Genomic DNA, 17343 nt, shown 5'->3' with positions numbered 1-17343 from the left:
TTCTGTCTTTTAATTTGAGAATTAGGTCCATTTATAATTTTAAAAATTATTCATATTGTTAAATTTAAGTCTACTTTCAATATTTGCTTTCTCATTGTCCTGTTTTTTGTTCCCCTCTTCTCCACTCCCTGCCAGCTTTTTGGATTAATTATTTTTCAGTATTCTATTTTATCTCTTCCACTGATTTTTTTTCAGTAATACCTTTGTGTTAATATTTCATGGTTACTCTAGGGTGCAATATGCATCTTCAACTTAACACAGTTTGTAAATAATGTTGCACTATTTTACAAACAACGTAAAACTCTTACCGCTGCATAATGTGCCCTCACTGCTATATATTTTACTTCTACATAAGGTAAAACCCCACAATACATTGTTATAATTTGTACTTTTGACAATAGTCTTCTACAGAAGTTTAGAAATATATTTACATAACACATAAATATAATTTTTAATATCATCAGGCTTATACTTTTTGATACTCTTCATTTCTTCCCACAGGCATTATTCTTCATTTCTTCCCATCTGGTATTGTTTCCCTTCTACCCTGAAAAACTTCTTTTAGCATTTTTTGTCATTTTTTGTAATCCAAATCTGCAGGAGAAAATTTTCTCAGCTTTTGTCATCTGAAAACATTTATGCTTCACCTCTGTTTTTTTAAGAATATTTTCACTGGGCATCAAATTCTAGATTGAAAATTCAGTTTTTGAAAATTCAGTTTTTATTTCTCACACTTTAAAGATGTCATTCATTGTCTTCTGGCCTCTAATTTTTTTGTGTGTGTGGAGTCACTCATCATTCTCATTCTTATTCCCCTTAAAATATAATTTTAGTTGGTGGCTTTAAAGTTTTTATTTCTCTTTAGGTTTTCAAGTTTGATTATGATATGGGTGGGTATGGTTTTGTACATGTTTACACTGATTAGAGATTACTAAACCTCTTGGATCTATAGGTTAATATCCTTAACCAATTTTAATATATTCTTTCTTTCTTTCTTTTTTTTTTTTTTTTGAGACAAAGTCTGTCTCTGTCACCCAGGCTGGAGAGCAGTAGTACAATCTTGGTTCACTGCAACCTCCACCTACAGGAGTCAAGTGATTCTACCACCTCCGCCTCCCAAGTAGCTGGGACTACAGGTGTGCACCACTGTACCTGGTTAATTTTTTGTATTTTTTGGAATGGACAGGGTTTTGCCATGTTGGCCAGGCTGATCTCGAACTCCTTGCCTCAAATGATCCACCCACCTTGGCCTCCCAAAGTGCTGGGAATACAGGCATGAGCCACCACGCCCGGCCCTCGAATATTCTTGACTATTATCTGCTCAAATATTTCTTCACTGCATTTTTCTCTCCTCTTCTTCCGGGGCTCCAGTTACATGTATATTAGGTCATATTGGTATTTTTCCCAGGGCCCAGATGATCTGTTAGTTTGTTGTCATGTTCTTAGTCAGGTGGTTTCTTCTGGCCCAACTTAAAGTTCACCAATCTTTTCTGCTATGGTGTCCAGTCTGCTATTAAGCCCATTCAGTGAATTCTTTATTTATGATACAGTAGTTTTCTGTTTTAGAATAACCATCTGAGTTTTTCAGTAGTTTGATGCTGAAATTCCCCATCTGTTCATGTATGTTGTTCACTTCTCAAACTGAATCCATTAAAATATCTAAAATTGTTACTTTAATATCTTTGTTGGCTTATCGCAACGTCTGGAATATCCATGGATCTGCTTTAATGACTTTTTTCCCTTTTGATTATAGGTCACATTTCTTGCTTCAACAAGTGCTTTGTAATTTGTAATTATATTTCAGACATTGTGTATAGATGAACAGGAGAGTCTAAAGTATTAATAATAGAGTCTATATTTTATATAGTATACCACATACTATATAATATTTCTATTATAGAATATAATAGAAATAATATAATATAATAAGATATAATATAATATAATAGAAAGCCACCATACTCACACAAAAGGAAGTAGAAAGTAGGAAGTAAGAAATATATATACTAAATAATATAAATAAATACTATATAATTTCTACTATATAGTATATATGTATATATACTATATATACACCATATAATATGCATGCATTACTTAATCTATATATCATATATCATATATGATATATGATATCATATATGATATATCATATATCATATATTATTATAATATATCATATATTATTATATATGATATATCATATATCATATATTATTATATATGATATATCATATATCATATATTATTATATATGATATATCATATATCATATATTATTATATATGATATATCATATATCATATATTATTATATATGATATATCATATATCATATATTATTATATATGATATATCATATATCATATATTATTATATATGATATATCATATATCATATATTATTATATATGATATATCATATATTATATAATTATATTACAATTATATATAATACATATATAGTAATATAGTCTAAAGTATAGTTACTCACTGAAGTGAGAGGCTGAGTCAACTTATTCTGTGGTTGAGTTGAGTTGAGTCTCAGCTCTAGTGGCAGCCAGTTCACTATGGACTTCAAATGTTTTGAGGGTTGGATCCCTGCAGCAGGATTCGGGATCTGAATTCCAGCAAGTCTTCTGAACCACAGCTGATCGCGCTCTGCTTTGGCTTTTGGGTCCACTGAGTTCGGCTTTCCCTCTGGGGTGATGTCTCTTCATTCCACTTCTCTGGCCATGTCCTCTCACTGGCATCTGCCTTGCCCTTGGTGACATCCTGGAACACACCAAGGACATATCTCAGCTCTCCTGATTTGCCTCCACCATAGCCATACATTTGGAGGTAAAGGTGGGAATTGTGACTGGGATCCACGGGCTACAAATCTGTCATGTTGGCCTCCACATGACTATTAAAAGTTGGTTACACTTTGGCAGGCTGAAGCAGGCAGATCACGGGGTCAAGAGATAGAGACCATCCTGGCTAACACGGTGAAACCCCATCTGTACTAAAATATACAAAAAGTTAGCCGGATGTGGTGGCACGCACCTGTGGTCCCAGCTACTCAGGAGGTTGAGGCAGGAGAATTGCTTAAACCCAGGAGGCAGAGGTTGCAGTGAGCCGAGACCGTGCCACTGCACTCCAGCCTGAGTGACAGAGTGAGACTCCATCTCAAAAAAAAATAAAAAATAAAAAAGTTGATTATAGTTTGGCTTGTTTCTTTGTACCCCTATCCATGCTGGGTTTACCCCTCCTCTCACCACCCTCCAGTCATGAGTCTCTTCTGTCCTAGGAAGGGCTTGCAAATTTATGTCCTCAGCTCTCTGATGGATTTTAAAAGAGATGATTTTGTAACTTATGTAGCTTGTTTTTGTTTGGGGGAAAGAAAATCAAAGTGATGGTCTCTTGTAATTTTCTGCATCCTAACTGATAGCAAAAATCCATTCTAACCAGAAGCAGATGTTCTAATAAGCAGTGATTAAGTGAATGTATGTTCCTTCTGCCCGGGCAGCTCCTGTGCCTCTTGTCTATCTGGAAGATGCTCACTCAGCCTCCACATCTTCCTCCTTGAAGTCTTTCCCAATTTCCCCATAGCCTTGTGCACTTCTTATACTAGTCTCCTCTGTTCTTTGATCCTGCCTACATTAAAGCTATTTTTCTCAAAATATCATAATTGTTTTCATGTCTGTCTTCTCTGTTGAACTTTGAGTTCCTTGACAGCAAAAACCCTGTAGTTAATAAATTATATACATATATACACATGCACCCAAATGCACACACACACGTGCATATATGTACTATATACATATACATACATTATCCACAGAATACACTCATCACTAAACCAAAATGTGCTTACTCAACAATTAACACATGCATTTCCATCTTTTGCGATCAAGTCCTCATGCCCTGTCTGACACATGGTAAGCGTGCAATACGTGTTTGTGGCGTTCATGAATAAATAAATAAAAGAGCAAACTCCTGCCTCTGTCCTGAAGCTTCATCGCCATTAGACATAGTTACTGCTGGCTCACGTGATCTTTTACTTTCTCCTTCGTTGGGAGGGGAGTGAGTGTGTGGACAAGTGTTTATGTGCATATGCAAATTTAAAATTCAGCCTGATTATTCTAAGTTTGGGGTGTTTGCTTTGAAGTTACATTTTTGGCACCAAGAGCCAGTGTCCAGAGGTGGCACTAGGCAGAGGATTTGGAAATCTGCCCAAAGCTGGCCCATGGTTGGTTAAATCTACCCCTGACAGGAAACAGGGCTTTGAAAACTGAGCTGCTGTACCAGGAAATGGTCTTGAGCAAGTTTGGTGCTCTCTGTTTCTATTCTTAGAATTTCAGATCCAGGGCAGGATAAGGACATCAAGGGCATCTATTACAACTCTTTAACCAAATCAGATGCTTGAAAGTCCTCATATGTCTCCTCCATCCCCAGAATCCTTCTTTCCAACACAAATGTTCAATTATGCATGAGACTGGAGTCAGACAGAGTTCCAATCTCATCTCTTAAACTCTCTGAGCCTCTGTTTTCCTATCTGTTAAATGAGTATACTAATGCCTACCACTCAGGATTATTTTGAGCACTCAGTGAAATCCTGTTTGCAACGTGTGAGCACCAGGTTTCTTCTCTTTCCTGGCATCTTCTACCCACCTCTGTGTGAGCATCTTTCCATCATCATTGGGAAAAGTCACCACTCTGGCCGAAAGGCAGAGTCAAGGCACAGTAGGGTGTTCGCTTTCTCCTTCTCCTTCTCCATCATCTCCAAAGTTGCACTCAGTCCAAAGCCACCCTCAGCAGGGCAGGGCCTAGGGAAAGAAGAGGTGGGAGAGATTCATCACCAGGGCTGCTGGGAGCTTAGAGGTGAGCAGGGAGAAAGAAAGGAAGAGAGAGAAAGCAGATGGGAACAGGGAGCCACAGTACTCACACAGAAGGAAGTTGAAACAATGCTGCCCAGCAGAGGCCACAGACAGCCCCTGCCCCTGCCCCTTCCCCTGCCCCTGCCCCTGCCCCTGCCCTGGGCCTGGAGAACTGTGCCCAAGATCAGCTGTGCCTTCATGCAGCCAGGCCAGGCATACCAAGGTGGATGAATAAGTGGGCCAATTGCTGAAAGCATGGCCAGTAAAGACAGATTAACACAGTTTGATCATAAGAGAGAGATATTAGTCTGTTCTCACGTTGCTCTAAAGAACTACCTGAAACTGGGTAATTTATAAAGAAAAGAGGTTTAATTGACTCACATTTCTGCAGGCTGCACAGGAGGCATGGCTAGGGAGACCTCAGGAGACCTACGATCATAGCAGAAGGCAAAGTGGAAGCTGGCACGTCTTCCACGGCCAGAACAGGAGGAATAGAGCGAAGGAGAGGGTGCTACACACTTTTAAACAACCAGATCACTCACTATCATGAGAAGAGCAAGAAGAAAACCTGTCCCCAGGATCCACTCACTTCCCACCAGGCTTCTCCTCCAACACTGGGGATTACAATTTCTCATGAGATTTGGGTGGGGACACACATACAAACCATACCAAGAGGATTTCACCGCAGCCACATGTCCATTTTTTTCATCTTTTTATCAGTGGGGAAGCAGGAATAAATGAATATGGCAGAGAATGTGAGGGAGTGAGAGCAGAAACTACAAGTGGAGAGTCCTGACCTCTCAACTTGGCAAGTATCATAATAATAAAGCCTGAACTTGGATTTATGAAACACCTACTAGGTGCCGGTCACATACAGACAGCATCTCCATTTTTCACATCAAGGTAGGTAGTATGCCCACAGTACAGATAAAAACACGTGTCGGTCATAACACTCCAGGATTTGCTCCTAGGAGTGTCTGATGCCACAAGGCAAGCTCTTTTTACTAGATCAATCTGCCTGAGCTTCAATCAGGTAAGCCTGGGTGGGTTAATAGCTGTTCCAGTAACCAGGTATCTCTTTCCAAAGTCTTGTGGATGTCCCTATAGGATTGAATGTGACACGGAGGGGAGGAAAGGCAGGGAGAAGGGAGACGTGGGAGAGAGAGAGAGGGAGGGAAGACAGAGGCAGAACACACATGGGTGTTTCTCTCCTTTCATAGTAATGGATAGTAATTCTGAGAAAGTTCCCTTTGCAGGATTCAGGCTATGTTTGGGAGTTTGTTTTCCCACTCTCTGCAGGAAAGTTAATCAATTTTAGAACCAGCCCCTTCTGTGCCAAGATGACAACTGGGAGAAAAGGGATTGGTTTTTTAGCTGCTGGGTTTGCTGGGCAGCCCCCCTCCCACTTCCATGGGGCCACTTATTGACATTGAAATATCTCGACAATAAGCAGCTATTGATGGCTCCTGAGGTCAATACCAAGATTCATTGACCCAGGCTGCAAATATGGAAGGCGGTGAGTCCAAGGTCACTATTACCTGAAGGGATGCAAAATAAATCTTGATAAGAACCAAAAATAGAAATCAATATGCATACTGTGGTATGCATTGCATTACCTCTCTCCAGCAGGAGGCTATTTTAGGAGGTTTCAGGGCTCTTCTGCCATCAGAAGCTGAGCTCAGGACTGGAGAGGAAGTAGGAATAGAAAATGATCCTTCTCTGGTTGCCCCAGTCAAGGAGAATGAGCAACCTACACCACCGGTAGGGATCAGCCTGGTCTCCACAGAGAACCTCAGCACCTCCGGTCACTCTTCCAACCTGGAGAAAGAGCAGAGTGAATTTCCAAACCGTATGTGCCATGATGGGTGAGGCAAGGTGGCCATTTCTTCAAAGCATACTTTAGTGAACAGTGCCAGGAGAAGCACCTTTGGTGTAATTAACATGACCTTCACCTTTTGGGGAAACTTCTGCTTCCAAAGAGGATGTAACCTGGTGAGGAAGGGGAGACCCAGGGCTCAACCAACTACTAAACCCAGGGTCGAGCAGGATTCACTGGTACAGCTGGCTACCTAGTGACATATGCCTGCCTTTCACAAAGATTTCAAAGGGCTAAGTTGCCATGATGTGACATATCCTCTCCTTTCAAGGCTATTTTTTAATAATTATTTGTTTAAGCTTAATTAACTTCTTTTCCAGTTACAAAAGAAATTCGTGTTCTTTGTAGAAAATGTCAAGCCTATTTATGATGATCCTTTTAATCTCACCCAGAGTGTTCATGCTGTCTGAAAAAGTGAGGAGAGTATGAGTTTTGAATTCAGACAGATCTGAGTTCTAGTTGCAGTTTTGCAATTTAATAGGCATATGGTCTCGGGCAAGTAAAGGAGTAATTTTCTGCTGCCCTTTTCTGATAATATAAACCTTCTTTGTGAAGTTGATGTAAAGCTTAGAAAAGGATTTATGTAAAGTCCCCAGCAAAATACTAATAGAGTAAACAAATGTCTGACAATTTTGATCATGAAACACACATTCACATAAAAATAAGTAACTTAAGAAACAGAAATGGGAACGTAACTACTAATGTAAAGATGATTCTTAAAATTGTAAGATAATATATACAACTTTATTCTAACAAATTTTAAATTCAGCAAGAAATAGATGACTCCTTAAGAAAAAGTAAATGATCAAAATTGATTAAAGGAGAGGTATCAAATCAAGGTCTTAATGAATCAAGAACCAGTCAGAACGTAGAAATCATGCTAGGTATTTCAAACCAGGGGAGTTTAATACAGGAATTGGTTACATAGGTGATCATAGAGCGGAGAAACCCATTAGGGTTGCTTAGCAACAGTAGAAAGCTGTAAGAACAAAGGGTGGAGGCACTTATATCAGAGACCAGTTCAGTGGGAACTGGGCCCATTGGGGCAGGGGCTGAGAACAGTGACTGGAGCCACAAAAGCAATGCAGGTGCTGTCAGCTATCTAAAGTGGGGGCTGGAGGACAGGAAGGGAATGTCTTTGCTTCTCACCACTTTCTTTCCTCCATTTTTGAGCCAGTGCCTACCATTGGCCAACCCACCTGGAAGCCTGAGGGTAAACAAGCCTGAAAATGCAGTTCTCTGAGATACAGAGCAAAGCAGGGCAAAGGCAGGGAATGAAGCTGATGGCAAACAGGACTATGGCTCAAGGTCATGATTGTAGGGAGTTCATGAACCAGTTCTACTAAACCTTCAAGGAAGAGTTTTTCCCCATGATATAGAAACTATTCAGGAGCATAGGAAATGAACATGTTTCACATTAATTCTATGAAGTACCATGACCTGGTACCAAACCCAGAATGGCATAAAAAAGCAAGCAAACACCTAAAATCCAACCTCATTAATAAAAATGAGAGGTGAAAGGCCAGGCATGGTGGCTCACACCTATAATCTCTGCACTTTGGGAGGCCAAAGCAGGAGGATCACTTGGACCCAGGAGTGCGAGGCTGCAGTGAACTATGATTATGCCACTGCACTCCAGCCTGGGTGACAGAGCAAGATACTGTCTCTAAATGTATATATACATCAAATTATTTAGTGTATTAAAAGAATAATACAATCTACTCATGTTTAATTTGTTTTAGGAATTAAAGGTTGGTTTGACATTGGGAAATGTATTAATGTAATTTTTTACATTAACAAATTAAGGGAATAAGCATTCTGATCATTTCGATGGGTATTGAAGAGAAATTTGATAAAACACAACACACTTTCTCACTAAAAACACAAAACCTTGGCAGTTATGAAGAGGTTTCCTTTTGCAAAAGGTAAGGCTGTGGTAGAGAGTAATTTCTCCCCCTGTTCTCAGGAGGAAGAATGAATCAGCTTTGTAACCAGCTTCATCTGACGGCTCAGATGGCCACTAGAAGGGAAGGTGCTGTGATTTGAACGATGTTGTCCCCTGCAACATTCATATTGAAACTGAATCCCCAATGCCACAGTATAGTAAAAAGCTGTGGCTTTTGGGAGGCAATTGAGACATAAGGGCTCCATTTTCAAAAATGGGATTAGCCTTTTAGAAAATGGCTCAAGGGTGAAGAGAACATTCCCTTGGTCTTCTGACTTCCACCACTAGTAAGGACACAGCAACAAGGTGCCATCTTGGAAGCAGATGTCAATGCCAGCAGCTTGGTCTTGGACTTCCCAACCTCCAGAACTATAAGAAATAAATTTATGTTCCTTATAAATTATCCAGTCTCAGATATTTTGTCATAGCAGCACAAAAATACTAAGACAGAGGTTTGAGCTTATCAGCTGGTCTCTTAGGCAAACCTCTCCTATTTTCATTGAGTTGCTTACTGACATTGAACCATCTCGATAATAAAAGATTGACAGGATAGAAAAAAAATTTTTCAACCTGGTGAACGTTCCTTCATACTATAGCAAGGTAATCACAAATATCATTCTTAATGGTCGCATATTAAAATCATTCCCACTAAAAGCAGTTTCAATAAAAGTTTAAACACTATCACCTCTACCATTTAACACTGGAGTGGAGGCATAAGGCCAATGCATTAAAGAAATGAAGCAAAACAAGGTCAAATATTGGTAAAGGAGAGACCAAACTGTTGCTACTTGCACACAATATGATTATCAGTCTGGACAATACAGGAGAATTAACCACAAAGCTATTAGAACAAATCAAGTTAAGTTACATTTAAAGTCACCATACAAAATCCAATAGCTTTTCTATTCACCAGCAATAACCAATTAGAAAATCTAATGGAAAAATAGTTGCTATTCACAATTGCAACAGAAACTATAAAATACTCAGACAAACCTAATAAAATATATATGAAAAAATGTATAAAACTTCACAGAAGAGCACCAAAAAAAAAAAAACTTAGATGATAATATTCCATTGGGGAAGGCTCAAGTTTGAAAGTACAGTAATTCTCTTTATATTGATATATAAATATAAAATGGCCACAATTAAAACTCAGACAAGAGATTTTTAACTTGATGAGCTGATTCTAAAATCCATATGGAAAAAAGCAATGCCCAAAAATGGCTGACAAATTTTTGAAAAAGAAGTACAATGAATAAGGTCTTGCTCTATAGGCAGCAAAACATACTATACAGATATTTGTTAAGATAACGTAGCTATGATGCAGAAATAGACAATCAGATCAAATAACCAGAATAAAGAACAGAAACAGATACATTATAATTAGCTGTGGTTTCCATGCAGTGGAATTGATCACTGAAACTTATGTCTCTAGTGTAAATGAAACATTGTACCCTTTGATCAACCTCTCCCTTCTCTGCGTTCTTCCCTACCCAACCCCAGCCCTAGTTCGCAGTAACCACTTGTCTACTCTGTTAGTATGAGATCAATTTTTTTAGATACCACATATCCATGAAATCATACAGTGCTTGTCTTTCTGTGCTTGGCTTATAGTCTGCCCTGGCGAGGAGGGTATGAGACTTCCACGTGCTGAAGCAGGAGACTGGGCTCAACCTCCACCTCCTGGGTTCAAGCGATTCTCCCACCTCAGCCTCCCGAGTAGCTGCAACTACAGGCGCATGCCACCACACCTGGCTAATTTTTGTATTTTTAGTAGAAATGAGGTTTCACCATGTTAGCCAGGATGGTCTCGATCTCCTGACCTCATGATCTGCCCGCCTCAGCCTTCCAAAGTGCTGGGATTACAGGCGTGAGCCACTGTGCCCGGCCCAAATTACTTTTAAATATACAGATGCTCCTCACCTTATGATGGGGCTACATCTTGATAAATCTTAGGTAAGCTTCAATCTTAGGTTGAAAATATCGTAAGTAGGAAATGCATTTATTGCACCTAATCTACCAAACACCCCTAGCCTATCTCAAATGTGCTCAGAACTCTGACATTAGCCTACAGTTAGACAAAATCATCTAACACAAAGCCTATTTTATAATAAAGTATGTAATATCTCATGTAATGTATTGAATACTGCACTGAACATGAAAAACAGAATGGTTGCATGGGCACTGAAAGCATGGTTTCTACTGAATGAGTATCACTTTGGCACCATCGTACAGCGCCAGGAGATAAGGACCTCACTGCCAAAGAGATCCTCTGACTTTCACACTTTGCTCTGAATTGGTGATTAATAAACTTGGGCCCGCCATTTCTGTCTTTGCTGCACTAGTGTCTCTCAGAAACAGCCTCTCAATTCCATAATCCTTATAATTACTGTCTCTGCTATAATGCTCCAATGCCAGAAATATTGCAAAAGCCAGTACATCCCCTTCCAACTGTAAGCTGTCACAGAAATTGTATCGCTACCACATGCCAGGAGCTATCATTTCTCCTTCTATCACCGACGTTGAGTTTCTCATTGCCAGCGGGTTATCCAACTGCAGACTCCCGTTCTTAGCATTTGCTTCTCCTGGCACCAACTGTCTTATGTCAGGGTCCTTAGAACAGTGGTTCTCAAAGTGTGGTCCCTGGACCAGCATCATCAGCATCAACTTGCTAGAAATGCAAATTATGGACCCTTTCCTAGACCCACTGAAACAGGCAGTGGAGGGGAAGCCCAGCGATGTGTGCTTTAACAAACCCTATTGGTATTTCTTTTCTTTCTTTTTTGAGACAGGGTCTTGCTCTGTTGTCCAGACTGGAGTGCAGTTGCCCAAGCATGGGTCGCTGCAGCCTTTACATCCCAGTCTCAAGTGATTCTCCCGCCTTAACCCGCCAAGTAGCGGGGACTAAAGACACATGCACCATGCCTGGAACATTTCTTTGTTTCATTATTTGTGGGAACAAGGTCTCCCTATGTTGCCCAGGCTTGTCTCAAACTCCTGGGCTCAAGCAATTCTCCCACCTCAGCCTCCCAAAGTGCTGGGATTACAGGTGTGAGCCACCACACCTGGACGGTGATTCTCATACATGAGAAAGATAAAGAACCATCGCCCTCAAAGCGGAGCCTGAGATGAGAATTCTGGTGCAGGAGAGTTCTTAAAGGAATCGTCCCAGGAGGAAGATGGGAGGGCATGAGGAACACAGAATAAGGCAGGAAAAGCAGCGAGGCAAAGATGCGGGCTCTGCTGATGTCCTCCCACAGCCCACAGTGAGCTCTGGAGCATGAATGGTACCATAAAGCTGTCCCCGCTTGAGACAATAAGGCCAGCCTTGTACACCTGCATCAGTCAGCCATTGGCTAAAGCAACCCCTGCCATGCGGGGCTGAGGGAAGTTTCCAGGCATCTCCAGCTGAGGCCACTCTAGTGGCCATGGGCAATTCTCTGAGGAAGGGCAGCTGTGACCTTTCAGCCACCAACACTTACAGCCCCTGGGGGATGGGCACAAGCTCCCGCAAAGGCCCATGTGTCTGGTTGGGGTCCTAGCAGCATCTACGCCAAAGTGCCCAGAGCTTGTTGATGTTCTTTGCAGCAGGAAAACACAGCAAGGCAGCCTGCGGTCATGGAAAATGCCCTGGACAAAAAGTCAAATGACTGGGATTTGAGCCCAGCACCAAACTACAGTTCTGTGGCCTTATCTTTGGCCTCAGTTCCCATGTTTATAACAAGGGGCTGACACTGCTACTATGCTTGTGAACATCAAATTAGGTAATATATGTAAAACTGCATTAGAAACTTGAAATCATAAAAGAATATTATATATTTTATGCTTTCCGTTGAGCAGAAAAATAAATACGTAATTTACCTTCGGTGATAAGGATTTATGACAGAGGTAGAATTCCTAGATCACCGGGTTGAGCATTTTCGCCTTAACTAGATATTGCCAAATTGCTCTCTAAAATGATTATGTCAATTGTCACTCCCACTATCAGCAGCATATGAAAGGTCCCATTGCCTCGCCACCTGGCCGGTTCTCTCTCATTTGCTTTGGCCAGTCTAATGGGTCAGAGAGACATGGACAGAGGGGACGCACATTCAAGTACATTCTTTCCAGCCTTTTGTCAAAGATAAAACTGGAGGTAAGCCAGATGTGCCTCATTAAGGGGATGAATAAATCAATTGCGATGTATTCCTACAGTGGATTGCCATATAACAGTTACAATGGATGAACTAATTTATAATATATATGCATCCACACATATATATAACAACACTGAGTGGAAAACATTAGTTGTACAATATTATGTAGCACAGAATTCCATTTACATATTTTTTAAAAGCACGTAAAACCATACCATATATTGTTTATGGATACGCACGTTTGTCATAAAAATATTAAAAGTATGAACTGAATACACACCAAACTCAGACAGTAGTTACTTAGGGGGAAGGAAGGGGGATAGGTCTGGGGAGGGAAGCACAGAAGACTATAATGTTTCCTTTAAATTTATTTTCCTTAACAAAAGAGAGAATGATCATCAAAAAAATATGAAAAGGGGCCGGGCATGGTGGCTCACGCCTGTAATCCCAGTACTTTGGGAGGCCGAGGCGGGCGGATCACCTGAGGTCAGGAGTTCAAGACCAGCTAGACTAACATGGCAAAACCCCATCTACACTAAAAATACAAAAATTAGCTGGGCATGGTGGCACATGCCTGTAATCTCAGCTACTCGGGAGGCTGAGGCAGGAGAATTGCTTGAACCCCAGAGGTGAAGGTTGCAGTGAGCTGAGATCATGCCATTGCACTCCAGCCCGGCAACAGAGGGAGACTCTGTCTCAAAAAAAAGAAGAAAGGAAAAGATGCTTAACATTTGTTGATCTGGCAGAGTGGACCCATGGCTTCTTGCATTCGTTGTCTTCTTTTTTTTTTTTTTTTTTCATTTTAATTATTGTTTTAACTGCCTAGGGCAGTTTCTTCAGAGGGGAACCGAGGGTGTGGCTGCCATCTCACTTCATTTGGCAACACTGTGCTGGGCTTGACGTATGCACCACTGAACAAAACAGCTGTGAACTTTGCCCTCATGGAACTTCCCTCACGGGGAAAACAGACCAAAATTGTGGTAAGCACAAAAATGAAAAATTAAAGGGTGCAGTGAGAAAGTAAACTTTAGTTAAATTTAAATCACGGCATTGGAAAGGGCATTTTAAGTTGAGACCTGAGGTTAGCAGGAAGGAGCCAGACTGGAGAAACGAGGCTTCACCCCATACCTTGGGGATGATAGAGGAGACGCCCCCTGGCGTCGGTGGGAATGGAAAGGAGCCCGCATGGACGGCTGCGTGGTGGAGCCTCGGAAGCCAGGTGGGAATAGCAAGAGATAAGGCCAGAGGTGCCGGCAGGGCAGGCCACGGTAAGGATGTTTGTTTGCCTTAGTCATATGAGAAATGCAGAATCTTTGCCGTTTTTAAAACTTTTTCATTATAAAATTTTTCAAACACATGCAAAAGTAGAGTAGTCCAGTGAAGCCCTGTGTACTCGTTTCAACATGACCAATTTCTTACCTCCCTGACCCACCTGGTGTTATTTTGAAGAAAATCCAATACATCCTTTTTTTTTTTTTTTTTTTTTTTGGAGACGGAGTCTCGCCCTGTTGCCCAGGCTGGAGTGCAGTGGTGCAATCTCGGCTCACTGCAACCTCTGCCTCCAGGGTTCAAGCAATTCTCCCTGCCTCAGCCTCCTGAGTAGCTGGCATTACAGGTGCCTGCCACCATGCCTGGCTAATTTTTGTATTTTTTAGTAGAGATGGGGTTTCACCATGTTGGCCAGGCTGGTCTCGAACTCCTGACCTCAGGTAATCTGCCCACCTTGGCCTCCCAAAAGTGCTGGGATTACAGGCATGAGCCACCTTGCCTGGCCCACATCATTTCTTATATGAATACTATGATATGTACCTCTAAATGAGAAGCACTCTCTTTCAGGGGGCAGGGGGAATAACCAAAATACAAGATCACACCTTACAGAATAATAATTTCATAATCACATCAAATATTAAAGAGTTTTAAGCAGGGGAATCCCATTATGTGATTAACTTTTAAAAGACTATTGTAGGCTGGGTGCAGTGGCTCACACCTGTAATCTCAGCACTTTGGGAGGCCGAGGCAGGCAGATCACTTGAGGTCAGGAATTCGAGACCAACCTGGCCAACATGGCGAAACCCCGTCTCTACTAAAACTACAAAAATTAGCTGGGTGTAGTGGCACGCACCTGTAATCCCAGCTACTCCAGGGGCTGAAGCAAGAGAGTCTCTTGAACCAGGGAGGTGGAGGTTGCAGTGAGCCGAGATCACACCACTGCACTCCAGCCTGCGTAACAGAGTGAGACTCTGTCTAAAAAAAAAAAAAAGACCATTGTGCTGCCCTGCCTAGAATGGACCTGAGGGCTGGAGAAATGGAAGCAGAGAGCTAGCAGGCCAAGGTAGAGGCCCAGGCGGGGCTTGGTGAGGCTGGAGCAGTACAGTGGCAAAATACACAGGGGGAAGTACGAACGTTGGGTCTATTTCGGAGGTAGAAGCATAGACTAGGTGATGGACGGATGAGATAGGGGGATGCCAGGGAGGGCCCATAGGGCCTGGCTGGAGCATCAGGAACAGTGGAACTGCTATTACTGAGCTGGAGACCCCTGGGCAAGCAGTGATGGGGATGGGTGGAAGAAAGGCAGAGGGAGCGCTTAGCTTTAAGGATGTCTCTTTGATTCTATGAGCTTGCTCAGAGGAGTGATGGAAGAGGTACCTGCTTCCCCCCGGCCTCCTCTGCCTCTCCTCCTTCCATGCCCTAGACAAGGAGGCCCAGGCTGTAGGCGGGGATGCAAAGCAGCCACTTGGTTTTCCGAAAGGGCCACAAACGGTCTGTGGGCAGCCAGGGGCTTCAATCTGGTTTGAGGAGTGAGTTTTGCCTTCTACATACCCACAAGATGCTTCTACACCCTAGCCCCGAGCAGTCACCTCTGAAATGTTCTCACATCATGAGTATGAAAGGAGAAGAGAGACTTTTCCAGACACTGAGGCAATTGCACTGACAAGATGCCCCCAAGCTGGGACAAATATCCGAAAGGGCACAGAAGAGGTACGAGACTGTTCCAGGGGCACGGCAAGTCCACAGAGAACCTTTGGGTGAATTCGAAGAAAACACTCCCTCGGGAAAGATGTAGCCCCCAGGCACATGGTTTTGAGGGTAGCCAGTATCTCTGTGAAGATGAAGAAACGATATTCCTTTTCATGATGGTTCAGCCCCTTGTCTAGCTGTCCTTGGGCCGTGGGAACAGACAAGGCAATCATTCACAATAGCACAGACTGTGTCCTTGCCCCTGGTAGCTTTAATTTGGTTGGTGAGATGGAAAGGTCATTGCAATAATTACATTATTATTACTATTATTATTATTTTAAACAGATTCTCGCTCTGTCGCCCGGGATGGAGTGCAGTGGCATGATCTCAGCTCACTGCAACCTCTGCCTTCTGGGTTCAAGTGATTCTCCTGCCTTGGCCTCCCAAGTAGCTGGGACTACAGGCATGCATTACCATGCCCAGCTAGTTTTTGTATTTTTAGTAGAGACGGGGTTTCACCAGATTGGCCAGGCTGGTCTCAAACTCCTGACCTCAGGTGATCCACCCACCTCAGCCTCCCAAAGTGCTGGGATTACAGGAGTGAGCCACTGTGTCTGGCCAATAATTACATTATTATATACCTTGTCTGGTCTTTGTGTGTGTGTGCCAAAAGGAGAACATTGAATGGAGTCCGTAGATCAATGTGGAATGCAACCGTTAGGAAAAGTCTCTCTGAAGCGGCCAGATTGGGCTGAGCACTTAGGGAAGGGCAGGAGAGGGAGGCCATCCCAGAGGAGGGCATTCTCACGCTTTCTTCAGTGGGATAAGGCAACACCAAGGTGTCATGAAAGTCATGGGCAGAGCACGTTTCAGAAGGTCACAGTGGCCAGCCGTAGCCAATGCTGCCAAGAGGACCTAAGAATAAAGGCTGAGTTAAGGCCTTTTGAAAAAGTTTTTTTAGAGCAGGGAGTCAAAAGTCAGGTTTCCAGCAGTTAAGGAAGGGGCTGTGCAAAGAAACAGAAGTAGAGCCTGTTTTGCATGAATTCAAGAAATTTGGCAGGAAAAGCCAATTGAGAAATTGGATGGGAACTGGAAGAGGCAAAGGGGTCAAGTGAAGCTTTTTCAGGTTGGGAAATACCTGTCTCTATTTAGAGATGGTATGAAAACAGCTGTAGAAAGAAAAAGACTGAACATGCCAGAGGGGACCTGGTACAGAAAGGAGAAGGATCCCTTGGGAGTTAGAGGGTTTCTCATCCCTGATTTCTAATCCTGGGAAGATGTGAGAGGTTGAGTCCAGGGACAGTCATGGTAAGAAGTGATGGCTCTTCTAACATGTCGCCCTCATATTCAACAAAATCTAAGGTGACAGTGAATTAAAGCAGCACTTCTTAAAATGTCATGTGCACTCACATCATCTAGGGATCTTCTTAGAAAACAAATCCTGACTCAGCAGTTCTGGAGTGAAGCCTGAGAGTGCATCTACAACACGTTCCCAAGTGATGCCCATGCTGTTGGTCTGCATGGACAGTATCCAGCTGCTGAGAGTCCTAGAAAGTGGGAACAGAGAATAT

The sequence above is a fragment of the Pan troglodytes genome, chromosome 19 (assembly GCF_028858775.2).
Source record: "Pan troglodytes isolate AG18354 chromosome 19, NHGRI_mPanTro3-v2.0_pri, whole genome shotgun sequence".
Taxonomy (NCBI): Eukaryota; Metazoa; Chordata; class Mammalia; order Primates; family Hominidae; genus Pan; species Pan troglodytes.
The sequence above is the reverse complement of the archived record's forward strand: the minus strand, read 5'-3'. Positions refer to the sequence as shown.